Below are 27,189 nucleotides of genomic sequence, written 5' to 3'. Positions count from 1 at the left end.
CAAATTCATGTGCCCAGCCTCTTTGAAATGTACGGCCATAGGGTAGTTAGGATTCACAGTTCTGATGGCGTATTTGTGCTCTGCAAGACGTTCTTTGAGTCTTCGCTTAGTACGTCCATCATAGAAACACCCACACTCACATTCAAGTCTGTAAACAACATAGGTGGTGTTACAGTTAGCAAAGTCCTTACAATGAAACACTCTTTGTGTAAACACATCCATGAATGAACTTTGGCGGGCCACATTTACACAGTGATTACATGAGCCACAACTGTATGTGCCCTTAGGTCTCCGAAGCCATGACGAAGGTCTAGAGGAAGGGAGATGACTATTCATTAGTTTGTCTTTAAGAGTTGGTGCCCTCCTGAAGGAGAACATAGGAGGCTCTGAAAACACTGGGCGCAAATTGGGATCACTATGTAGTATGTCCCAATTTTTTTGAATCACTCGTCTAATGTTAAACCCCATAGAGCCATACTGTGTGGAGAAAAAGATCTTGTTATTGGGTGCACGTTGTCGATGTGATTTCTTAAACAAATCTTTCCTGTTTAATGCTTTTGCTTTATCCAAAGCTGAATCAAGATCTTTCTTCTTATATCCTCTACGCTGAAAACGTTTGTACATAACTTCAGCCTGCACTTCGAAGTCCACATCAGAGTCACAGATTCTAAGTAGTCTTTAAAATTGCCCATAGGGGATGTTTGAAATAAGTGTGCTAGGATGAAAACTATCAGCCTGCAAAAGAGTGTTCCTATCCGTGGGCTTCCTATAAATGGATGTATGGAGAAGGCCTAGCTCATCAACAGTGATTTTGAGATCTAAAAAGTTGATCTCTGACTGACTGTACTCCAAACTCAATCTTATGTTAGGGTTAGAGGAATTAAGGTATCGATGGAAATCCAACAGCTGCTCTAAAGAGCCTGTAAAAATGAAAAAGAGATCATCTATGTATCTTCCATACCATTTAATCCACTCTTTAAATGGGTTTCGATTGCCAAGAATGTACTGGCCTTCCCACATGCCCATAAATAGACCTGCAAAATTAGGAGCATATGCTGCCCCCATAGCTGTCCCCTTCTTTTGACAAAAAAGCTGGTCCTGAAATAAAAAGATGTTATTATTCAGTGTCCATTTAGTGAGATCTACAATAAAGTCCGTAGGAGGAGAAGCATCAGTTCTGGTCTCTAGGGCCTGCCTCAGAGCCTCCAGGCCTTCTTCATGTTCAATATTTGTATAAAGTGCTTCAACATCCATTGTAACCAAAAAAGCATTATTCACTTTACCAATTTCCTCAAAGGTGGAAAGGACATGTGTGGTATCACGTATATATGTTGGCAATGCCATAGTGAGAGGCTTAATATGAAAGTCAATATATTTGGACGCTGGTTCTGTGATTGAACCTATCCCACTGATGATGGGTCTGCCAGGGGGTTGGCTTAGATTCTTGTGGATCTTTGGTAGCATATAAAAAGTAATTATATAAATGTTTGGTTATAAATTAACATATGATGGGTTGTTGTTAACCCAAACATGAATGTAACCTTTGTTCTCTGGGAACGAGACACTGCATCATAAAATGACACTTGGGGAACGCCACCAGCGTTCACGCAACAGAAGACTAGTCCATCTTATAGGTGATGACAGATGACATCACGAGTAACCAAGACGTTCCCTTTTAAGGGAACTCTACCCTGCGTCATGAAATGACACTTGGGAAACAAAATTCCCACTATGCCACAATAAGTTGTGTCTGTCCTGTTGTGAAGTGAAGGTGTTACAGATCAGAACATAAGAACCTGGTTCTGAATCCCAATTTAAACGTTGCCTTCAGACAATAAACACATACTGTCAAACCACAGAATACATGACAATTTTTCTCAATTTCTAAAACACAATTTCTGAAACCTTGCTCCATTTTCTGAAACATTAAACACAACACCTCATCTTCAAGCACAAAACCTATGACTCCTCTCGCAAAATGAAACTTGCCTCAAACCAGTTTTACCTCTGTTCAAAATAAAACACTGCTCTCAAATCATAAACAAAGTGAAAAAAGAAATAAACTATCAAGCAGTAAGTAAGCAATATACCAAAAATAGAAAAACATTGTTCAAACACAGTTCTCAGGGAGAAGTCAATTTTATCTCAAAACAAATTTAATATTTTTCTGTCATTGTCTTTTGATAAATTAAAATATGTTCTATCATCTTACCTCAAAATTGATCAGAAATAACTACTCTGCTTTGCTCTTCCTCCTCCTTTTACCACAATTTTTACAGTACTTGTCCCTGTTTCTCACAAACTTTTCCTTTGTCTATGTGATACTGTAATTCTTGTTTTTTCTTGATATGAACCTGCACTGTAAAGAAATGTTAAGCACAATGTTCAGGGCCATACAATTTGATCATTGTACAGTCTGCAATGCACTGTACTACAATAATACAATACTAAAAGGGACTAAAATCAAAAGATGTGCTCAATGTACTTATTGGCTGGGTCAGGCCAGAGCACCTTGTCGACATCACAAGCAAAAATGCCCCTCCTAAGGCAATGGGGAAAGAAGACTCTTGCGTGCTGTATCCAGCCCTAACATGATTCTTGGCCTTTATCACCACATGCTAAATCCATGGCTTGCAGCAGATTTAATCTGGTATGGTTGTTTGTCATAAACTTTCTATCTCCAAGTAAAGAAAAACTCCTCAAATGGATTCAGGAAAGGTGAGTATGGAGGGAGGTACAAGTTCATAAACTGCCCAATGGTGTTACCATTCCCTTACCTGAACAGCTGGGTGGAAACTGACATTATCCCACACTATCACATAGATGATAATTGTCAGCATCCTACCAGATCCTTGTTTTGTATTTAGATCTAGTTCAGCATGGCAGGGTTCTGACAGTGCAGTGTTTCATGTGGGAGATGCGTGGTTCCCTTTCAGTCGGTCACTACGATGTCACGTTGTGACCGACGAATTGGGAACTCGCTTAGAGAGACCAATGTGCTTCGAGTACTACTAAAACGCCAATGAACTTGGCATTGAGATATTTGCATAATGCTGGCGCCGCCCCGCCAGGTGCGTATATAAGCAGCAGGTGCAAATATGGAAATTAGCTTTTTCGCTTCGAAAGCTGGCATTATCTGCTACTGAGAAGCTACTTGCTCTCCTGGGAACGGTTGCTGAAGTTGATTGACAAGCAGTACTAACACAGCGGACACTCGCAGTATTCCACTGCTCTGCAGCTTTTTTGTTTTGAGTTTAGTGTGTGCGTTGCCTCTCCCTGTGCGCATCATCAGCTGAGCACCTAAAGAGTGATTTCCTTAAAAGAGTGATACGTGAGAGCTCTGTGTCTTTTTAAAGACAGCCACTCTCTCATATATTCGGAGATCAACGTCCTTTTCAGGATAGCTTTTCGTCCGTGCGATCTTGGATGTGAGAAGTATAAGGGCTCCAGTGACGGTCACGAGCGCTGTCTTCATGCTTGGGCATCGAGCACTCCGAGGCTACGTTTGTGGAGAGTTTTTGCTCTCTCTGTGAGAGCATAACCCTCTTGGATTGCTGAGAGGACTGTCGTTTCTACGGGAACGATGTCCGCGCCTTTGCAGTGCTGACGCCGCCATGGTGCGCAGGACGCTCTTCCCATCATTATGCTGAGTAGGACGGAGGATGCGTCCTCCACCTACCGGCCTTCTCATCCTCAGCCGGTTGAGGCTCTGTTGGAGATTGCAGAGTCGTGTTCTACTATTTCTGCCGAATCCATTGGACCTCCTTCTGGTCCTGTCACTTCTGCAGCATCAGAGGGGTGCCCACTTACCCTCCGAGGCGGAGTCATCCTGGAGATGGCGGCCGTGCCCGCTCGAGCGGCGGAAGGGGTAGAGTTGGAGGGGTTAACCCCCCTCCGCCTGAACCGTCCCGCCTGCATGATTGGTACTTCGAAGCTTCCTCACTTCCTGTGCCTTTCTTTCCCGATGGCATGAAGAGCTGACACAAACATGATTTGCGGCCGTTCAGCTTTCACCCCTCACCTCCCTCACCAACAGAGCCGCTAAGGGCGGGGACCCCTTCGGTGGAGCGGAGGGTTGCGATGCAGCTGCAGCCGGCCACCGCTGCCTCCTGAAGGGACCACCCAACCCTTCCCTCCCATGTTTGTAGACAGTCGTCCGGTTTAGCGGGCGCTGCCCATCAGGCATGCGGAGGGGCGGCTTCAGGCCTGCACGCAATAATGTTGCTGCAGGTTCACCAAGCGAAGGCTTTAGAGATTTACGAGGGAGGCCGCGACCTTCGGTCGTGCGATGTCCATCACAGTGGTTCAAGATCGCCACCTTTGGCTGTGTCTGGCTGACACGACGGGCACAGACAAGAACAACTTCCTGAATGCTCCTGTCTCACAGACCGGCCTCTTCGGCGAGCCCGGGGAGTCGTTACAGCTCCGCTGCGCAGACTGAGGCGATCTCCCAGGTCGTACCCACGGCGGAAGAGAGCTGCCCTGGTCCACCAACGCCGGCTCATCAGTCTGCCTTTCGCCGTCGGCGTCTTCCGGCGGCCACCTCCGTTCCCCTCCTTGGACCCCATCTCGGCAGTGCAGGGGAACCAGTGGTCAGCAGCTCGCCCCGCCCGCTCAGCCGCTTCCCGTGAAAATCGGGAGTTTAAGTGGTCAGAGACGGGCGACCCGGTGTGGCAGAGGATCACTCTTCAGGAGACGGTGATCCGCTCCTTCCCCATGTAGAGGGTCGGGTGGAAAATCCTTGGTTTGCATGTGTTCCACCGGCTGTCCAGCCGGTACCCACTTAACCACACATAAGAGTGCATTCCTCTTCCCTCTCCAGGTCTCCGGAGGATAGAGAGAGCTGTGAGCGGGCACACACCAGCTCACCCTACCTCTCCTCTATCGCCAGTGGGTTTTTTCCGGAGTCTGCGCTCTCCGCGCAGGAGACCAGACAACAATCATCCTCACTGGAGTCTGCGCTCTCCGCTCAGGAGACCAGACGAACGTCACCCTCAGCGGGCTCAGGTCAGTGTCACACACACACATACTGTAGATGCTTATGCTGTCACAGCAGACGCACCAGCTGTCCCGTCTGTCTCGCTTCGCTGCCCCACCGCGGGTACACCGGTAGTGCCGTTATTCCCGTCGTGCGGTCCTGGGGGCTTGGCTTCAGTTCCCAGCCCGTTTCGTTGGGTTTTACGCACGATCCGCCTCGGTTACAAAATACAATTCAACCGGCACACACCCAAATTCTCGGGCATTCATTTCACTACTGTGAAAAGCGTCCGATGCACATGTACTGCGTGCAAAAGTCGATGTCCTGCTTGCGAAGGACGCGATCGAGCCGGTCCCTCTTACCGAGATGATGATAGGGTTTTCCAGCCTTTATCTCATAGTAACCAAAATACGCGGCGGGTTACGACCGATTTGATTTACGCCCGGCTCTACAAATGTGATCCTTCAGGATGATAACGCAGAGGCTCGTATTTCAATATTCAGATCGGTTTGCAGCCTTAGACCTGTAAGACGTGTACTTCATGTGTCCATCTCCCGTTTCTTCGCTCTGCGTTTGTGGGGTGGGCATATTAATATTAAGTACAACCATTCGAGCTGTCTCTCTCTCCCCGTGTCTTCATGAAAGTGCTAGTCATTAAAACCTCAGAGAGAGAGCGTTGTTCGCATTCTGCTTATATTTACGTCGACTTATAATAGCTCGTTCTTGGCAGACGTGCGCGAACACAGAGATCCAGTCAATTCTGAATTGCCTCGGTTTAGTTCTAGGGAAGTACGCGGGCCCTCTGAAACAATTTCAGAAGCTCCTGGGGCATATGGCAGCAGCTGTGACATTGCTCGGGCTGCTCCATATGAGACCGCTTCAGCGTTGGCTTTATGATCGAGTCTCGAGGAGAGCATGGCGCACCGGCATACCACGTGTTACCATTACACCTGCGTGTCAATTCAATTTTACCCCGTGGTCAGACCCAGCATTTCTGATAGCAAGATATGCCCCTGAAGTCGGGTCTCCTGGCATTCTGTAGCACATACGATGCCCCCAGCACGGGGTGAGCAGCCAAGTATGACGGGCTTGCAGTCTCAGGGGTGTTCATAGCACCCCAACTGCCGCGAGCGGTGGGCTGTATATCTGGGACTCGTACGCTCCGCTACGGAGATGCGAGGGAAGGATGTATTAGCCGGCACCGACAACATTGCGACTGTTGCGTTATCAACCGTTAAGGCGGTTTTTGCGCTCTCGTCACCTGTCGCATCTCGCTCGTCATCTCCTCCTTTGGAGTCAGAAGCATCTGAGGTCCCTTCGTGCCATTTTTATTTCGGGTTCACTCAACACAGCGGCAGATGCGCTTTCCCGAGCTGCGCGCCCCGGCGAATGGTGACTCCACCCCCAGACGGTCCAGCTAATTTGGAAAAAGTTCGGTCGTGCGCAGATAGATCTGTTTGCGTCACCGGACAATACCCATTGTCGCCTATTTTGTTCACCAACCGAGGGCAGCCTCGCCGTGGATGCGTTGGCACACAGCTGGCCGCGGGGGATGCGCAAATACGCATTTCCATCAGTGAGCTTAATCGCACAGACACTGTGCAAGGTCAGGCAGGATGTGTCCCGCGGAGTAAAGGTGGCGGGGTATACTTTCACTTTGCGTGTCTGTCTCGCTGGCGCACATGTCTGCATAGTGAGCCGCGTACTCGCGCTCTCTCTCTCTTGCGCGCATTAAAGTCAATGAGTTCAGTATGAAAGCGCAGATATCTTAGCCTATACTACTGCAAAGGGCTTTATTAGCCATGCTCTTATAAAACAGTACTAACGCATTTGAGAAGAAACACGACAAAGATTTGCATGTGAAAAGTGTACATCTAGAGAAGAGATACTGAGCTACTTCAAACTATAACTGTCACATTAATAATCTGATTTCTATTAAATAGTTTTAAGTCTGACTGCATGTTTATAGATATATTCATAGATGTAGAATAATGAGAGACAAGAGTAAGGCGCCATTTTGTAAAACTGCTTTTAAAAAAACATAAGTTAAGTACTAACTCTGAGATTTTAAATATTTCTAATAGCTAATAAATGAATGGCAAAAACACAACTGTTACAACACTGCTTATTCAATGTACAATAAACAAATAATAACAATAATAATAATAATAATGTTACTAAATTCTGAACAAAAATGTTATTCAAAATAGTCTTGTATCGTGATGCGCATCGTATCGGGACCCTGTATCGGGATACGTATTGGATCGGGGAATTGTTGGCGATACACAGCCCTAGTGTCAGTATGGAAGGCCTTCAGAACAATAATGCATAATGGTTTGAATTGTTCTTCCTTCGCTGCCTTGGCAGCCTATGTTGCGGAGCATTGGCTGTCAGCCTTTCACTAGCTGTATTCTTGCGAACCTACGTGTTTGGCTCGGGCTCCACATTGTTTCCCACCGGGTTCCTTTGTGAGTATTTTTCCGTGGGGTTAATCCTACCACCCCACGTTTCCCTTAGCAGAGCACTGCTTTGCTTACACAGCCACGGCTGTTCTTGATCTACTAAGATATTTTTTGTCCACCATTAGCCCTTAAGAGGGGTGGTGGCTTCCGCAGCGTTCCTATCCCGCTCAGGTAGGGCGCTTCCCAGTCACTGGCACTTCTGTGGGGTTAAAGGAACATCTAGTGCCCGGCCTTCTGCCTTATCCTATTCTCCATTCCTTAAGTGGATTTGGAGGGCTTTTTTTGCAGACACTGGAAGAGGTCAGCCCCTAGTGGCGTTTTGGTAGGGATTCCCAATTCGTCGGTCGCGACGTGACGTCGTAGTGACCGACTGAAAGGGAACGTCTCGGTTACGGATGTAACTCTCGTTCCCTGAAGGAGGGAACAGAGACGTCACTTCCCGTCGCCACAGGTGCTGCTCCCTGCTGTCGGCCGGTCACATTCTCCCGGCTTTCTCAGCGAAATGAAGCTAATTTCCATATTTGCACCTGCTGCTTATATACGCACCTGGCGAGGTGGCGCCAGCATTATGCAAATATCTCAATGCCAAGTTCATTGGCGTTTTAGTAGTACTCGAAGCAGATTGGTCTCTCTAAGTGAGTTCCCAATTCGTCGGTCACAACGTGACTTCTCCGTTCCCTCCTTCAGGAAACGAGGGTTACATCCGTAACCAAGACGTTTTAGTATTGGTTTATTCTGACTACGCATTTCTCAGGTCTCATCACTTTTTCCCCGATCCCTTATGCGTGATTCTTTTCAGGTGTGTGTCATTAACACTCTGGGGTCGACGGCGGCGCGGGTGCCGCAAACTCTTTATTTTTCAATCACTCCGCAAAGAGACTTAAATTACTCTGCTGATTTTTGACATACAGATATGATTTATACATCATTTAAAACGTTAAAGTGTCTAGTTTTTTTCTGTCCACTCCCAATAAAAACAGAATGTTGTGCTTTTCGCAAAATTAAGAAAATAAACATGATGCGCGTTTTGTTCTCTCTCCCTCAGTGAAGTCCTTTCAGAAACGCGTCAGAAAAATAAACTGTAACTTAACGAATACTTAAAAAACAAAAACAAAAGATAAATGTCTACATAATGCTTGGAATGTCTCCTTATATATATTGAGATATTGTCTTTCGGTGTAAACTGTATGAGAAGGAGGAGAAGTACCGTATTTCTCCAGTTACCTCATTATCTGTAATGAGAAGAGATCGCCACACCCCCTCGCCATTGAAGTGAACGAGCAGAAACATCCATATGCATGACTCGTGCCTCCTGCAGTCAATGGATATGCAATCCACAATCCAGTCTCTCCATTCCTTGTATTTCCATCCGATTGCACCAAACATGAAATCTAAATCCTTATTTACTTGCGTATCTGTGTCAGTATCTCCAGACGCGAGTGTTTTCTTTGTCTTCCGTCAAACAGTTGACGCGACGGGAACGCACATACACAAACACGCGAGTAAGGAAACTCAACATGCTTTTTGGTATTCTTATAAAATACACGATTGCAAACAGTACAATCCTTATTTAGTTGCGCCTAAGCATATATCTCCGCACAGCAAGTTTATTAAACACAGGATCACTTGCATGTGCACACGTTTACTGCATTCATAATCAACACGTGAGGTAATGGCGGCGGCTGTAAACAAACATTGATAAGTTTATCACGCTTGTCCCTTGTTGTGTTTCTACTATAATGATTACAAAAACACAAATAAGAGTCCAGACACTGACAGGCAGTTCTTCTTTTGAGCTTTTTACTGCACAAAAGTAAACCTCTCGCTGGCCAACCAAACACAAACCCTGTGTTCACTTTACAATGGCCAAACAGTACCTTTACCATGATTAGGCTATTATGGTTTTTAAAAGGTAACTTATACTTGTGAAATTAATAGAAAATAGTTCAATAGAAATATATACATATAATGTGTGTGTGTGTGTGTATTTACATTATATTGAAAAGTAAACCTTATCATGGTTTTACTACAGAGAAAGTTACATTCCTGTTGAACATCCCCACAAGGCTCTCTACCCAGATAGCACACGTACGTCGCGGAGACGTCTGCTAAATATCGCTTCATCTTCTGTAGATCGGCTGCGAACATTGAAAAGTAAGACGTCTGCAATATCTCTGCAAGACGTCTTGGCGATGTCTTGAAACATTCGAAATTTTTACGAGCTACATGCATCTTCTGGAGATCTTGAATCCGAGCAAACGCAGACGAATCAGCTGACCTCATGCTCCACTCATTTCATTGTTTACACTAACGAGCTGAATGCATCTTCGGGAGATCTTGAATCCGAGCAAACGCAGACGAATTAGCTGACGTAATAAAACAACTCACTAATTTCTTTTTTTAATATTGAACACAATAAATAAGGCATTACCTCGCCACATTTTTTTAAGAGTTTGGCTTTTTTGCACGCATAAAATATAATTATTATACCTCTTATCAACGTGCAATACAGAAACATGGAATAATTCCATTCAATACGTTAGTATATGTATACGTGAATACGTACGTACCCTCGTGTAAATACGTTTAGTCCAGTTTCACTTCAGGTGGCACCATTTAAATAGCAGAATAATAAAACTAATAAAGGTACTCACAGAAAGTATCTTCTATCTACACTAATCAAACACATTATGTATTTTTTTGACCAGGTATTATCTAGCATTACATCATGAATTGTTGTTCCGACAATTAGATTTATGAAAACTATGTGCTTATTGTTCATTACATCCAGAGCCTACCCAATATGCTGCAAACTATGACATTTAGCACCTCTTTATTTAATTACTGCACACGACCCACATTACATTTTAGACTCTGCATGTTCTACATAAAGAGGGAATTCTTGAAAAATAATCATAAAAATAAAATGCATTAAGAATACAGTGATGTAGTAAGTGCTGAAAGGTACCATGTTACATTTTGAATAGTCACAAATAAAGGAGACTTAGACTTAGATGGGACTTTAATTACAATACAACATTCAGTACACCAGGGGATTTTTTAAACTGTGGGTCAGGAGGACCCACTTGTGGGTCAAACAGCAGGTTACTGTGTGTTGCAGATCTTAATGATGCAACAACAGTTTGGCCAAATTAATAATTAGCCATGACATGGTTTTGATAGAATATCAAAATATTTTGGTAAAATAAACATATTTACTCTTATGAAATAGAAAATAAAATGACTCTACTGAAAGAGAACAAATGTGTCTTACCCCATTTAAAAAAAGTAGATTACACTTGTCTAATAGGTTGAGGAATGAGGAGTTTGAAAAACTCTGATTTACACAATAATAGTCTCAATTAAAGTTAAAAATAAATTGTAATAGAACTGAAATGAATAGCATTTGCAGTTGGCAGTCATTAAATGAACATGGCAGATGAGGTGTGGGAATGATGCTGGGCCAGAGTTAAATCTGTGCATCTTGGCAGATCAGGGTGGTTCATCCTTAAGTGCTGCACGAAGAAGAGAAAGGATAAAAAAGATTATTTTATAAGAAAATAGTTCTCACAAATCAACATTGTACCATCAACCCCCATATTAATAATAATGCAATTACATGCAAACAAACCAGTCAATCGTCAATATATATCAGATACTACACACCTGTGACTGATACATCAAGATTCTCACAAAATTTTAGGGCTAGCTTAATACCACAGTTCTGGCTATTCTTCATATTCTGTGTGGTGGTTAGTTTGCAATAGTGACAAAAATGAACTTTTCATAACATTAAAATTTTTCACTTTAACTGACTTTCAAGAGCACAGTTATACAACACAGTCCAAGTGTTTTTACATAAAAATATATAGATTGAGATTTTTATTTTGAAGATACAAGGACAAATGTATCTGCTTGCTGCCTTCATCGGTGTGATCAATGGTTGTGTTAAAAACATGGAGAATAATCAGGTGGTGACAATAAGGTGAAATAATTATGCTGCATTACAGACAACTTGGATTTCGGATGCTATGTCATTAAATATCACACCTCTGACCTCAATGTGTTCCAGTCAATCACATATCACATTTGCATGTTTACCACAAAATGAAATGGCAGAAACGGTTACTGGATGCTGTAACATTCATGTTCATAAATACTATGTGCTGTAAATATAGTTTAAAGTTTGTTTGCGATTCATGTAAGTTTGTGAAAGGCTGAAAAGTCAGATGACACACCTCGCTGTTGCTTGATTTGCCCGAGTTGAGAGTTTGGATACTCAACTTTCTTTGCAGTTCCAGACTTTTTCCAGGTTTGAGGTCGATGACAGCATTAGTTCACAGACTCTGTAACAACAGAGCACAATAGGAACATCATATCAGACAAAATATGTCATTTACATTAACTGCACCCACATAAAAATAAAAATATGAAAAATCATCGAATGCATTGTTTTCTCAATACTAATACATTAAAGTTTTTCAATATTATGGTTGTAATCAATAAAATGTCAGAAAATTTTATTTAAAGATCATATCCCCTTTGGGTTAAAATTAAGTTTTTGATATTTCATGCCATAAAGGCAGGGGCGTAGCGTAGGAATAAGTTTAACTTTTGGGGGGGACACATATCGAAAACCTGACAGATCCGTTAATGGCTTGAACAGAAATATGTCTTAAATGAACTACAGTGCAAAACATTCACCAACATACTTTATTCAGGCATGAAAATGGGTTAGGGGTGAAAATGGTGAGAAGGATACCCCTCTAGGGGGGTCTGGGGGAATGCTCCCCGCAAGAAAATTTTGAAAATTCCATATTTTAATCCATCAATCTGATGCATTTTGAGATGCATTTTTTTGCCATTAATGCCATATTGAAGTCTCCTGAGGCATATGGTTACTGTCACTATAAAATTCAGGACAAAAGGTGAGCTACAGCAACAATACGGGTATGGTTTTGTGTGAATATACAGTATATTGATTTAATGTGGTGAGGATGTTAATTGAACTAAATTTAATGACCCCTTAGATAAAATAATTAATGAAATTGTTTTTTATATGTCCTTTCCTATTTTGTGCTGCAAAAAAACTATAAAGAGAATAATACATGGGTAATAAGGTATTTAGCAAAGGTATTTATCCAATTTGAAGGACTGACTGTACACACTGTGTATCACAACAATCCAGGTTTGATTTGTGTGACCGCTTTTTCTTTTATCCAAAATAGCTGAATTGGTTTATAGCAATGACGTTGCTTGGATATGTTTAAAATAAAACTGATTGAGTTCATGCAGTGCTGTGCAGACAAATGGGCGTATGACATTAAAAAACAGCGAGAGTGAAGTGCTTTCAAAATCACTCTCACAGTACTTTGATGTCGTACGGTGCCCTGTCAGTGCAGTGCCATGTGAATTCAAATCACTTAATGTTGTCTTACAATATGACAATATGTGTAGCTGTGGTTCTGGACTACTACGTCTAATGAAGCAGAATCAATAACATCAACATCATTACACATCAAAAGTAACACAATTACCATGCTTCTGATGCAACTTTTGAAATGCTTACATAGTGTATTTCGTGGTGTGAGAATGTGAAATAAGTAAAAAACAAGGACTAATCCAAAAAGACTGCTTAGAACTTGAAGGGATTTCCTGAAATGGATTTGTAAAATCAGATTTCATGTATGTTTTACCATTCAAATGTTCTAAAAATAAAATTATTTCAAACTGATATGTAGAAAAATAAGATCTGATAATGTGAACAAGGTCCGTCTTCAATTTGCACTGTTTGAAAAAAATCATTCGGTAATTAAAAAAATGTAGCCTAATAAAATAAACCTTACATTTGAAGACATCATTCCAAACAATTCATTACCTTGTCTACATGTGGGAAGAGACTCATAGGTGGAGGTAGAGGTTTGGTCTGCACTTTTCATAGCTGGTGCACATGGATTGTGGTAGGCTAGTGAAAAAAATGAAGAAGATTGGTTGTAAAGCAGAGTTTAAACAAGAAGTTGCATTAAAGTCTCATTGTGTGTCATTTTGACAAATAGGTGAATACCAAATCGGTCAATAAATTCTGACTAAAATATCAACAAAACACTTACAAAATTTACAAAAAACAACTATCTGAATCTGCCTGAACTTAAACCTTGTGGTCTGGATGGACATAAAGTGGGTGTTTGTCTGTGTGTAATTAAACCATCATGGAAGTCTGATGCAGTTGCCATTAAGGCTGATTTATAGTCAGACCAATGACGTATAGCGGCTACATGTCACTTTTTATTTACATTTCTGCGTCATTGTTTACATCGACATACAATTTTACATGCAGAAAGCTAGTAGCCGATGTTCATAGGCATTAAACGGAGTATCAACGCAAAAGCCGAAGCAGCAGCAGCTTGTTGTGTACATTGTTGGAAGAACATCGTCAGTGATAGATCTAAATAGACAGCCACTTTTGTTGGTGATTTGAGTTGTTGAATATAGCTCCTTAACTTGGTACTTTTTTGTTTTTACTGTTGCAAGTGGACAAATGTATGAGGAAATGAGTCAAAGCAAAGTACTTTTAAAGAAGTACAGTGCCACCATATTTGTATCCGGCTTTAGATCTCACATTAGCTTTAGAGAAACACAGTCTCGGGCAGGTTTTATTTGGATATGGAGGCTCGATCTCTGCTCTCTGTTACCTAAGCCACAGGACATAGAAACAAAGAACAACAAAGCATGTCAGTTTAAATGTAGTGTAGGATGAGATATTTTAAGTACAAGTTATTTCTTACTTAATGTAATAAGTAGTACTCCATTCAAAGCTATGTTATAATCATAGTCAATAATGGAGGTACTCAATTTAAGAGTAACAGATACTACATCCTTCTATTACTAATATCACAGGGTAAAATAACCTAGTTAAAAAACCCACCCTACCTAGGACCACCAGTTCTCATCTGACCTGTTACAGCTGCAATACACAGCACAGCTGCAAAGGAACAGAGGAAAGAGACCCAGTTAACGATTACAGATACAACATACTGCCATTATAGTATATATTACAGCATTTAGTATAATATACAATTGCACCCAGTAATGTGTTGTGATGACGCATCCTTATGATGACATCACCAAAGTGCAATCTACTGTGTCCCTTTATTTACATTGCGTTGCCTCTTGTTTTTCAATGTTAAACCACTCTGTTATCATTTAACATCACTTGGAATTTAATATCATTTGTAAACTATGCTACATTCATCAGTTCATTCTAAGGTATACGCTGTTATGAGATCATAGTGTGATTGAACTGTTCATGTTGAAAGTGTGTGTGTGCATAAAAACAATGTCTTTACTGACTAATGAGATACTTTTATTCAATACTGCAATACTGCTTTACCATTGACATGGAATGTACCATTTAAGTGATGGGGGTTGATAATTCTGTGTATGACCCTGTTGTGTCAATTTATATTTTGAGTATTGTCTATATTTGTGAGATGCTGATTAAGTCATTTTTTAGATGAAATTATATGGTGTTTTAATGTGCATTAGTTCAGGTAATGCCATGTACTTTGATCCTCTGAATGACGATTTTTTTGTCCCTGCTATTGTGGGCTGTTCCACAGTGCTGGCGCGAAAGTTCAATTAGTCTGGGAGTGTTTGCAGCTGGACAGTCAGTTTGGCATGGCTGTGAACAGAGAGGTCTGCTGTGAGACATGTTTAGAGAAGTTAAGCTCATTGAGTGAAAGTGTTTGACAAACACTAGTGTTTTTCTGCTTGAAGCAATTTTCTTTATTTTTTTCCTTAAATGTTTTGATTTAAAACTCACCAATAAATCACATTGGGATAATTTTTCTAAACAGCAAACCATCGTTTTTGTGCCTTGCTTGCTCCTTACCACTTGGCCAACTACAACCCGACATGTGTGGACCACAGACTGTTCCTTTCACCCTGGTACAGTTAATATTCCTTGTACAAAATATAGCCATCAACACTGCAGTTAAAAATATTTACCTCATAGTAGAGACAAATGGATTTGTAGAATAATGTTGGTCTTTAAACTTTGAAGCATATTTGCCTCTCTGGAGAAGACTATCAAGCACCAGAGCCAGTTAACAGACGGACCAAATATCAAGCCAGAATTCTGCAGAGTCAGGTAAGCAGAATAAAACATTTTGTAAATAAACAACAATAAAAAGATGGTAAAATCATTAATGACTTCCCATGAATTAATGCTTCAATATTCAGGTTAATGCTTCGAAATTCAGGTGTTGCCAATCATATGAAACTGTTGTAAACAAAATCTGAAGTTGCTTGTATATGCATGTTTAATGTAGCTTAAAGATGTTAAACAAATGACAAGGAAACTTAACCCAACATTTATATTTGATAAAACAATTAAGGGCATTTGTAAATTTAGGATTAGTTTTTGTCACAGTCAGACACAGTACTAATAAAAATCTGGCCAATTCTGCTGTAACTACACTGTAAAAAATTACCGTTAATTTACGGCCTAATTTTACGGTAGTGAACTGTTTTATAAATTTACAGTTTCTTGCCGTAAATGGTTGCATGAGTGGTGAGCGTGGGGGAGGACCTGCACTGAAATTACTGAGTGGTATGTGTTGGCCACTTATTAATATGCATTTTCTGTCTGGACTTGTATTATAAAGACTGAATAATTTTGAAACGTCATCAGTAGATGGCCAAGTACTGTTCCAATTCAACGTTAACTTCTAGCAAAGAACAGTTAAAATCCTATATGTGTTCCAGTACAGTAAACGTTTGTTTTGGACTGCATAACTCCTTTAATATAACCATAAATAATGTCATAAAAGGTCTGTTCATTCAATAAACCGGGCAAAATCTGTATGAACGTATACGTAGAAATAATATTGAGGACACACTGCACGATAATGAAACCTTTAGTTTGATTAAAAGTCGATTAATATTTCTGTTTTTATTTTTTATTAAATAAATATTCTATGTTGGCTCTAAACAGGCAACTTTCTTTCTTGGAAGCAGCACTGGAAGAAGCACTTTACTTTCATCTTTTATATCTTTATTTACTTTTATTATGTTATTATTGGCGGAGGCGCGTAAGGCGCGTGTCCGTATACCGAATGCTTTGATCACGTGATTATTCAAACCAGGAGACGCGCAATCTGGATTAACCGCTGTTCTCCTCAGACGAGTGTTTCGGTGGTATTATGAGGTAAGTTTCTTTACATTCGTGGTTACTTTACTGAAATTAGTTCACAGTGATGTTTATTCAGTTGTCAGTATATTTCGATATGTCTAATATAATAAACCTTGATGTTGACCGTTGGTTCGTGTCGTTCGAGCGCTGAGTGGGGTGAGCTGAGCTCGGCGCAGCTGTGAGCTAATGGAGATCTTTTATTTGTCTTTATATCTTCTATAAAAATGTGTTATGCTTGTTCTTAAAAGTATTTAACATAGTTAAGTTAATTATAACGCAAGTTTTCTCCAAGTATTGCAATGTGGGCTTAGTTCAGCTCCCGCCTAGATTGACTGAGCTCGTGAGCTTACGTTAGTGGAGATCTTTTAACTTATTTGTTTTTTTATATAAGTTATCTTTTATAAAAATGTGTTGTGCTTGTTGTTAAATGTATTTGACATCGTTTAGTTAATTATAACGCAGGTTAACTACAAGTATTGCAATATGGGATTTGTTCAACAGGTCCCTCTTATGAAAAACAATGTTATCGTTTTACAGTAAACTTAAACGAGTTAAAGGCCATTCTGAATTAATAACTGTCGTATATTTATGGTTACTTCTTTCAGATCCCTTTCTTGGTGTGTCTTGATGTTTTATATTGGCTAAAGACAAGAGTAAGTATTACTTGGTTTATATTTGCACAGGCACCAGAATCAAACACAAGTCAAGTGCTCAAAAGTGAAATAGCATGTTGGTCTTTATAATGAAATGGATAAATGAAATCGCAATAACTAATGAAATAGTCAGACCTCACTTTGACTTGATGTTCAGAACACAGCTCATTCACACAAATCAAATCACTTTCAAACTTAAAGGGATAGTTCACCCAAAAATAAACATTATGTTATCATTTACTCAGACTCATGTTGTTCAAAACCTGTATGAGTTTCTTTACTCCATTGAACACAAAAGTAGATAATTTGATAAATGATGAAGAGCACAGTAGATTGTACCCATTGACTTCTATAGTAGGAATAAATACTATGGAAGTCAATGGGTACAGTCTACTGTGTGCTTACCATCATTTATCAAAATATCTTTTTTGTGTTCAACAAAATAAAGAAACTCAAACAGGCTTTGAGGCTGTGTAAATGATAACAAAATGTTTATTTTTGGGTAAACTATCCCTTTAAGTTTGAAAGTAGGAGTACATTTCATGTATTCTCAGCACTCTACTAAAATGGCATTTTGAGAAGCTTGATAAATATGGACGCAGGTGTCTAACTTGATATTAACTTTAGTTTTTACCTTTCCTAACAGTATGTCTGCAAATGCTGGTTCCATGTCACATTGCTTATTCGAGACTAGATCTACAAATAACACTGCAGGTGAGTCGTCATCATCATGAGAAAACATCATGCTCACTGCGATGTTTAATAGCGGGTTGCGAGGTGCATACCACCACTAACTGTATTGGAAACCCCATATAGTGTATATGTGCCCTCATACAGTAGGTGGCAACCCGCTATTAAACATTAGATGAATAAGAAGGTAATGTGAATGCGCGTATTGCTCAGGGGATAGTGTTGTATTATGGGACTTTTCCATTGCATAGTACTCCACGGTTTAGTTTAGTTTGGGTGGGGTCATCTCACTTTGGTGTGGTTAGCTTTTCCATCGAGTTTAGTAACACTTCGGAGTGGGAGGGATTATAGGCGTCTCGTTATATTTGCGCTGCCTACTGCTGTGACATCATACAAGTGAGAGTGTCGCTGTACATTCCCATACATTTATTTATTTTTCAGTCCACCACAAAATTAAAATTGGCCACCACAAATAGATGTTTGCACATCGCGATTATCACTACCTATGCCTCACATGACAGTTTCTGTATAAACACCTGACCCGTGGCTTCAGTCGAATGCGCTGCGCTGAGCCTCATTGAAGTTGCATTTAAGCATATATAATGCTGACGTGCTCGTGTTTTCGCGTCACGTTTGGTATCAGCTCGGGTTGCTTGGAACCCCAACCGAGGTGGTACGAAAAAAGTATCGGGTACTACGCACTGCACCCAGTGGAAAAGCTCCCAAAAGTAAGCTGACCCGACCCAAACTAAACCAAACCGTGGGGTACTATGCAATGGAAAAGTGCCATTTGAGGTTAAAAAAATTATATAAATACTGTTCGGTTATTCACACAAACCAATTGTTTTATTTCTTAGTATATTAATGTGTTGTCATAAGCCACATGGTTTAATTTGGATTTGTCTGTGCATGTTTTTTTTTCTATATCAGATTTTGTTACCATCAACTTGCATTATACAACTGACAGACTGAAACGGTTGGACTCAAAAATCTACATTTGTGTTCCACTGGAGAAACAAAGTCACCTACATCTTGGATGGCCTGGGGGTAAGCTGATAAACATAAAAAAATTTTTTTAAGATGAACTATAGCTTTAACTTCGAGCCGATGCTAGAGTTATTTAAGTAAATGTCCAGGGATCAGGGAACATTTTCTGACTTTTAACCCCAAAAAAGTGCATTCATCCTTCACAGAGGTAATCCACACGGCTCCAATAGGTTAATAAAGGTCTTCTGGGGTAATGGTTGTGATTGTGTAAGAAATATAATTTAAACTTTATAAACTGTATTAACTAGCTTCCGGTAACGGCACCTTCTTGGACTCACATGATTCACACGAGTTTTAACGTAGTGAGCACTCGTTGACATGGGTATGTTGTGCAGTTACTCTTGAGTCCAAGATGGCATCATTACCGGAATCACTTAGGGTGTACTCACTTTTGCACTCACGAAGGAATATATTTTGAGTTATGTTTGTAAACAAACCGTTCATGAGCCCCACTCACTTCCATAGTAGGAAACAAGAATACTATGGAAGTGAATGGGGCTCATGAACGGTTTGTCTACAAACATTTCTCAAAATATATTCCTTCATGTTCATCGGAACAAAAATATTTAATCAGGTTTGTAACAACATGAGCGTGAGTAAATGATGAGAGACACACTATTACTGCCACGTGTAGTGTTAAATTTACTTTAAGCACACTGCTTACAAAGTTTTTTTTTTTATGTTTATCTTTCAGACTACCTGACCTGTTCCTGTTAAGAGCTAGTCACTCTTTGTGGAATGTTCCTGGCCCATTTTTCCGAAGTTTTTACAAAAGTTTTTTCAATGACCTCAAAATTGATGTGTAAAAATTATAATAAACTTGAATTTGTTTAAATATGTCTATTGACTGGGTTATTTTTGCACAAACCTATTTGGTAATTTTATGGTTCCTCATCTTATCTTTGCCATTCTATTATTTAATTACAAAGCAGCAATTTAGAATACGGTAATTAAACAGTAGGATTACAGTATGCAGCTGGAAACCCTGCTGCCAGTATTTTACCGTAAATTTAAAGAACAACCGTAATTTAGAATACGGTAATGAAACCATAGGATTACGGTACACAGCTAAAACAGGCTTGCGGTATTTTACTATTAATTTACAGAACAGCCGTAATTTAGAATACGGTAATGAAACCGTAAAATTACGGTTCACTGCTGGAACCCCAGCTGCCAGTACTTTACCGTAAAATTACGGCGAAATTTTTTACAGTGTATGTCTGAGGCAGCCCCCGCTAGCTTAGCAAAAAGACTGGAAGTGAACTGCTCCCAATAAGTGACAAAATAACATTCCTAATTATGCGTTATGATTTGTATAGTCACAGCGTGTACAAATAACAAGGTCATACAAGGCACATACATTTTTAACAGTATAAATACTGGTAACTATATTCTCAGAAGGCGAAGCACCGCTACTTGGGCGGAGTGATTTGCTTGCAGCACCTGAGAAGCCCCCTGATGAGGAGCAGAGAGTTCGGTCAGAGTTGTGCAAATCACTCCGCCCAAGTAGCAGTGCTTCACCTTCTGAAAATATAGTTCCCAGTATTTATACTGTTAAAAGATGTCTGTGTCTCATATGACCTTGTTATTTGTACACAGTGTGACTATACAAATCACAACACACAAATAGGAAAATGTTTGCGTTATTTTGTCACTTATTGGGAGCAGGATGATGGATGGAGCCATTCACTTCCAGTCTTTGTGGTAAGCTAGCGGGGGCTGCGTCAGACAGAGTTACAGCACGCACGGAGATGAGAAAGGTATGTATGGACTTATCTAACTCTGGGGGATACAGTGAATAAGCTAAATTCCCAAAATATGGGCGTGTTCCTTTAAAACAAGTTATTTGGACCTAGACAGACCATTCGGTTTCCTAGTTTATACTGATATTCTGTGAACAACATACTCTGTGTGTCATTGTTGCAACTTAAAAAACCAAAAATTACCTGATAATAGAGAGATAACAGAGCTGTAGCACACCTTTAGGACAATGAACGCCAGAATTCTGTATGTGATGGAAAAGCAATAAAACACTGTAAATTAACACTAGTAAAACACTCAGCTTCTTTTGACAATATTGCCAACAAATAAAAAACAGCATATGCTACACTTAACAACCGCAGTTTTTACAACCTCTAAAATTAATCAATATAATTTATACAAGCCTTAACCATAAAACAATAAAATATGAAAACTATGTACAATTATATTTAGTTAATTATATGCAAGATGCTTTAACTCCACCAGTCTCAGCTCCAGAAATGCACCAGAGCAGGGGTCCCCAACAATGGTTACCACAATGGATAAGACAATCAGGACAGCTACTTTTAAAAAAAAAATAGTATATGCATAACGTTTTTATTTGTTTTATCATTGTTTAAAAATGATCAAATATGTAAAATACATTGAGGTTATTAACAGAATGTGCTTTGGCAGGCACCATGTTGAAGACACTGCACCAGTGACTTTACACCAAGCACAGAAGATAAATGCTTGGGGTGAACACCCAGATATTATTCTAATTAAAGGGAAAGATCACCCAAAAATGAAAATTCTGTCATTAACCCAACCTCATGTTGTTACATACCTGTTTATATGTCTTTGTTCTAATAAACACAATACATTTTGAGACATGTTTGTTACCATTATTTCGTGGACCCCATTTACTTTCATAGTATTCTTTTTTCCTACTATGGAAGTAAATGGGTCCACGAATGGTTTGGTAACATTTATCAATGTATCTTCATTTTGCGTTCATTTTATTTTTGGGTGAACTATCCCTTTAAATGTGCTGTAATGAACAATGCATATGACAATGTTAATGTAAATTGAAAAGTTTTTTTTTAATTACCTTATAAGGTGAACAGATCTTTAGTGGAAGACATACTACGAAAATGTCTACATGTAGTTGAACACATGCTGTGGAACACAAAAAAAAAACATCCGTGTTAAAACGCATATCAGATTAAAACTTACTTTTTAATCCTATAAATAAATATTAATGCAGCACAAATCCTGTCCCAGCTGGTTTCATACACTGTCAAGGCGAATAAATTGTTAAATTAACAATTTAGAAAAGCATTACACAAATCTTTTGTACAGTAATATATGACAAAAACATCCAATCATTGTGAACACAGTACGACCATTACGTGTCATTTGTGTCCAGCTCTTCTGTGGTATACTTCAAAGGACATTGACGTGACCACTGGCTCTGCACTTTAGAGCATTCACACGGGGCGTCAGCGTTAACGATTCCCATTCACTTTTAATGGGTGACGTCATGCGTTGCCGAACTGAATTGTGGATCCGTCGGCGCCGCGTCAGTCCCGTTGCTCGCGGCAGAAGCTGAACATTTCTCAAGCGGCAACGCGTGCGTCATCCAATCAGATCACCTTATGCAAATTACCTAGACAGAGCCAGCCAATTACGTTTATGGAAGGACGGAGCATGTGGAGCGGCCACTGTGATTGGCTGTTGCCCACGCTTCAGACAAGCCTTCCGTTAAGCGTAAACGCTTACGCCCCGTGTGAACGCGCAGTTGAGATTTTTGCTCGATCCTGCAGCTCATCCTTTAAAAACCTACTGTCGCTTCATCCTCTTCTTTAATTTACAAATAATTTGTCTCGCTTCATCCTCTCATTTAGTTCGAATATATAATCTGTAAATATATATTCGTACATTTCCGTTCATTTTCAATCAGTTTCATTTAGGTTCAATCAGTTTGTCATATTGTTGGTTCGTCAAATTGTTGGGTTTGTTCGTCAAATTGTTGGTGGTAAGTATTAATATTTTGTCATCTAGACTTTTGTTAAATAATTTCATAAATACAACTTATTTGTCACCGTAATAAAAGCGCCTCAAAACGTAAACGGCGCGCTTTTCCTTCTCCCTCAGAAAACCGGCTGATAGCGCGCGCCAAACGAACACCCATTCCACTACCATTAACAATTACATTTGAGCGTGATGCTTTCATTTAACACCCAAACATGAAATAAACGCATAATTTACCACGTCAACTGGTTGAGAGATAAAATAAATAAAGGTAGTAATAATAAAATGCAAGTTTCAGTCAGCTATGAGCAGGACGATCCTGTTAGCACTGAGGTATTTATTTAGCACACAAGTGCAGCTAAAATAATGGGTCACATGACCTGAAAGTACAGCCCTGCATTGGCGAAATTTAATCTGCAACACTGAATATCACAACAATGCAGGCCCAAACGTTGTATATGCATACTTTGCGGTCAAAACGGTTACCTTAATACTGATGGAGTTCCGAAGCAGATGCTTGTTCCGGTACTGTTGCATTTGTGTGAATCATAAAGTGGTCAAAAACATTCTATAAACAATTTTGTGATCGGATGAACCTACACCCTTGCACCGGCACCCCCCACCCCACGTGACACCGCTTAGCACCCACCCACATATTTCCTTTATTTAAAAAGCCAGGTCATTGCCAGAGAGCTATACAGTTCTTAACTCAGTTTCTGGAAGCCCACTGATCTGCACAGTTTTTATATCTCTCTTCTCTGACAGACTCAGGTCAGTTAATGAGCTGAAGATTTGAATCAGGTGTGTTAAAAAAGGGAGACATACACAAATGTGCAGAGCAGTACCTCCATACAAGTACATAGAAATTTAATGTAAACCTACACAAAAGGCATCAATTGAGTTATGCTGATAAAAAAAGACAATTTATAATTTGAACAAAAACCAAAAGTGATAGTTAACCCATTTAAACAAACTTAAAAGTAATACTTCACCGAATTGAATTGAAAAATTGAATTGAATGGGGCTCATTAACCGTTTGGTTACAAGCATTGCTCAAAATATTTTCCTTCACGTTTATCAGAACAAGGAAATTTATACAGTTTGTAACATCATGAAATCGAGTAAATAATGACAATTTAAATTTTTGGGTAAACTACCCCTTTTTATACTTTGCAAATTTTTTGACTATGTACAAAAGTGATCTGCGAATCATTGCATTTTAGCTTAGTTATATCTAGCACAATACCAACCCTTTAACTAGCTGAACTGGTATGAAATTTAAATATATAATAAACGTCAGACATACAACTAACTTTACTGTAGTCTTGATGTCTGCCAGCAGAAATTCATTTGTGTAGATGAAAACAGCTTCTTTTGAAATTGTGCGATAAAAATACAGTAGCGTAATGCATGTAACAGTTAATAAATTCAAGTACAGTGTCACGACAATGAATATGCTCACTGGCATGTAACCATGACATAATCCAGCGCCATCCTCTCCCAAAGTCCTGTGAAAACACTGAAAACCACATTCAAATTTACAAATGCACTTTACGGTCTTGCGGCCAAAGCTCACTAATAATGATGCCACACCAACAAAGCTATTTGACTTTTGTTTGAACCCATCAACCAATAGCCATTAAACAGGCATTTACAGAATAAGTATGTTAGTGCTAGCAACTTGCCATATTACACTATATATATTTTTCTTTTCTTTTTTTTTCAAATTTAGCAAAGGCCTTTCTCCTCAGCTAGGCACCCACCAGCTAAAAAATAAATTGCGAACTATGTGCCATCCGTTAACTTCATCCTTGTTTCCATGTCTTCCCACCTTAAATGAAGGCTGAAACACAAGAAACATAATAAACTTAGAATGCATTCATCAATAATTCCCATAGCATATGTAAATATCTCAAATGCATCAACAGTAAAATCAAAACCTAATGGAAAACAATATACAGTACATTAACATTAGACAAACTAATATCCATTTCACACATGTCCACATTTATTAACTTTTGCCTTTTTTCATTTGACTACAGGTGGTTATCTCCAGCCCTCATACACAGTTAATCAAGGTATGCTGATCTTTTATTATTGTGCACAAGGATTGGTATGTCAGTAAAGAAAACTGTATTGTATATGTGTTAATGTCTTAATATAGCATGGCTTGCAACGAACCTTCTTATTGGACACTAAGAAGAAAAGCTAAAGATAAGGTTGCAAAACAACTGCAGTCACTAGAGGCAACAGCATGGGGAGATGAGCCTGGTAACATGCTTAGTGACACAAATAATACCCATGAAAACGATGAGGATGACATATTTATGGACTGTGTCTCTCATGTTGATGACACTGAATACATGTCAAGTGTTCTTGATGACACAGAATCAGAAACCGAGTCTGAACTTGAGGATGATCCAACTTCCCTTGAAGATGATTTGGCAACCTGGGCTACTGAACACAAAATAACACATGTTGCATTAAATTCCCTTCTCAACACATTACGGAAACACAAATTAAACCTACCAAAGGACTCCAGAACATTGTTAGGAACTATGCGTTCCAACACAGAAATACAAGAAAAGGCTGGTGGCAAGTATTACCATTTCGGTGTCCTAAAGTCAATTGCAGGGGTGCTACGTCAGAACACTGACATTTTGGAGAGGATTAACATTTTGGAGCTTCAGGTCAACATCGATGGCTTGCCTCTATATAAGAGCTCAGCAACACAGTTCTGGCCTATTCTAGGTACAGTGCAAAATTTAGTTAATGAGGAACCTGTGACAATAGGGTTATTTTGCGGAACTTGTAAACCTACCTCGCTGGATGAATATCTCCAAGACTTCATTTCTGAAATCAACGAATTAGCCAATGGTTTCGAGTTTGAAGGAGTGAAGTTGCAGTTACAGCTATCTTCCATGGTGTGTGATGCACCTGCACGTGCATTCCTGAAAAACGTTAAAGGGCATACAGGCTATCACGGATGTGAAAAATGCACCCAGGAAGGTCTGTACCTAGAAAACAGAGTGACATTTCCAAGAAATGATATGCCTTTAAGAACTGATGAGAGTTTCAGAAACAAGACAGATCCTGATCATCATCATGGGACCTCACCTCTTGAACAAACATCCTTGGATATGGTGTCTGGATTCCCACTCGATTACATGCACCTTGTGTGCCTTGGAATCACAAGACGGCTTCTCCACTTGTGGCTAAAGCTGGGTCCACTTAGTTGTAGGTTGTCAGGATTCCAAATAAACACAACAACAGAAAGGTTTATAAATGCTCGGAGAAGTGTGCCCATAGAATTTGCACATAAACCAAGGTCACTTAAGGAAATCGACAGGTGGAAGGCAACAGAGTTCAGGCAGTTTTTATTGTATACTGGACCTGTCATGATGAAGGATATTCTTAGGACAGAAGTGTACAACAACTTTATGCTGCTCTTTGTGGGAATCTTCATCCTAAGTAACAACAGTTTGATTGAAGATTACTGTGATTATGCCAATGACATACTGGCCCTATTTGTCACTCACTTTGGTCAACTGTATGGTCCACAATTCCTGTCATACAATGCACACTGCCTTGTACACCTTGCAGATGATGCAAAACAGCACGGCGTCCTAGAAAGCACTGAAGTTTTCAAGTACGAGAATCATCTGAACAAACTGAAAAGACTACCGAGAAAACCAACATGCCCTCTGAGTCAAATAGTTAGAAGATTTTCAGAAATGCAAAGAAGCGTAAGAGACACTCACAAAAACAGGCCACATCTGCTCAAAAAACAGCATGCAACTGGTCCTCTGCCTCCAACTTTTGATGATGCAACACAATACAAGGAGTTAAGAACAAGCCCTTACACACTCAAGCTAGATCAGGCAAACAGTCATGTATACATCAGTGGGAAAGCTGCTAAGCTGAAAAACATAATTTCATTCAGGAATGAAATATATGTAGCCTACAGTACCTTCAATCACCAGGAATCTTTTTTTGACTATCCCCTGCCATCTTCCACTCTAGGCATCTATTTAGTTGATGACCTCTCAACAACAGTTGACTTCTGCAAGTTTGAGGAAATAGAGGGCAAAATTTTCCTTGTCCCACACCACCATTACTTTGTTGCAATGCCACTTTTGCATACAAAGTAATACTTCAACTGTGCTTTTTGTATTATAGTTTACATTTAGATTACATAGTTAGCTTCTGAAATACATAGATAAAATTTATAAAAAAAATCAACAGATTACACCGTTTGCTACATAGTTTGCCTTGGAATTACATAGTTAAATATTCATCCAATCAAATCAACAACACCGTTTCAGGCTGGCAGCTTTACAACAAAAAATGTACATAATTGTGGAATTTGAGGAAGAAGGGACAACTGGACCA

The 27,189-nt window shown here is 39.8% G+C and overlaps 1 protein-coding gene and 3 long non-coding RNA genes across 8 annotated transcripts in view; 2 read left to right on the top strand and 2 right to left on the bottom strand.

Annotated features, from left to right (window-relative positions):
- Window positions 1-27,189, top strand: part of LOC135758196 (uncharacterized) — a 118,307-nt gene that overhangs the window by 8,025 nt on the left and 83,093 nt on the right. The window lies entirely within an intron of this gene.
- LOC135758149 (uncharacterized) lies at window positions 10,352-23,398 on the bottom strand. 2 transcript variants are annotated; one of them, XR_012335046.1, is made up of 10 exons: window positions 23,284-23,398; window positions 21,875-21,942; window positions 20,970-21,028; window positions 15,448-15,577; window positions 15,005-15,121; window positions 14,371-14,422; window positions 14,060-14,132; window positions 13,319-13,405; window positions 11,679-11,786; window positions 10,352-10,955 (listed from the first exon to the last, which is right to left on the bottom strand). It is a non-coding gene; the product is annotated as an uncharacterized lncRNA (long non-coding RNA). The 2 variants fall into 2 exon arrangements; XR_012335045.1 differs by lacking the exon at window positions 15,005-15,121.
- LOC135745972 (uncharacterized) lies at window positions 16,211-19,842 on the top strand. The gene is made up of 5 exons (XR_010531394.2): window positions 16,211-16,648; window positions 17,239-17,286; window positions 17,933-18,000; window positions 18,907-19,023; window positions 19,718-19,842. It is a non-coding gene; the product is annotated as an uncharacterized lncRNA (long non-coding RNA).
- Window positions 23,543-26,406, bottom strand: LOC141280727 (uncharacterized). 2 transcript variants are annotated; one of them, XR_012335043.1, is made up of 5 exons: window positions 25,915-26,406; window positions 25,619-25,814; window positions 25,404-25,544; window positions 24,979-25,254; window positions 23,543-24,640 (listed from the first exon to the last, which is right to left on the bottom strand). It is a non-coding gene; the product is annotated as an uncharacterized lncRNA (long non-coding RNA). The 2 variants fall into 2 exon arrangements; XR_012335044.1 differs by having other exon boundaries at window positions 25,097-25,254.

This window comes from Paramisgurnus dabryanus, chromosome 14 (assembly GCF_030506205.2).
Source record: "Paramisgurnus dabryanus chromosome 14, PD_genome_1.1, whole genome shotgun sequence".
NCBI lineage: Eukaryota > Metazoa > Chordata > Actinopteri > Cypriniformes > Cobitidae > Paramisgurnus > Paramisgurnus dabryanus.
The sequence above is the reverse complement of the archived record's forward strand: the minus strand, read 5'-3'. Positions and strand labels throughout refer to the sequence as shown.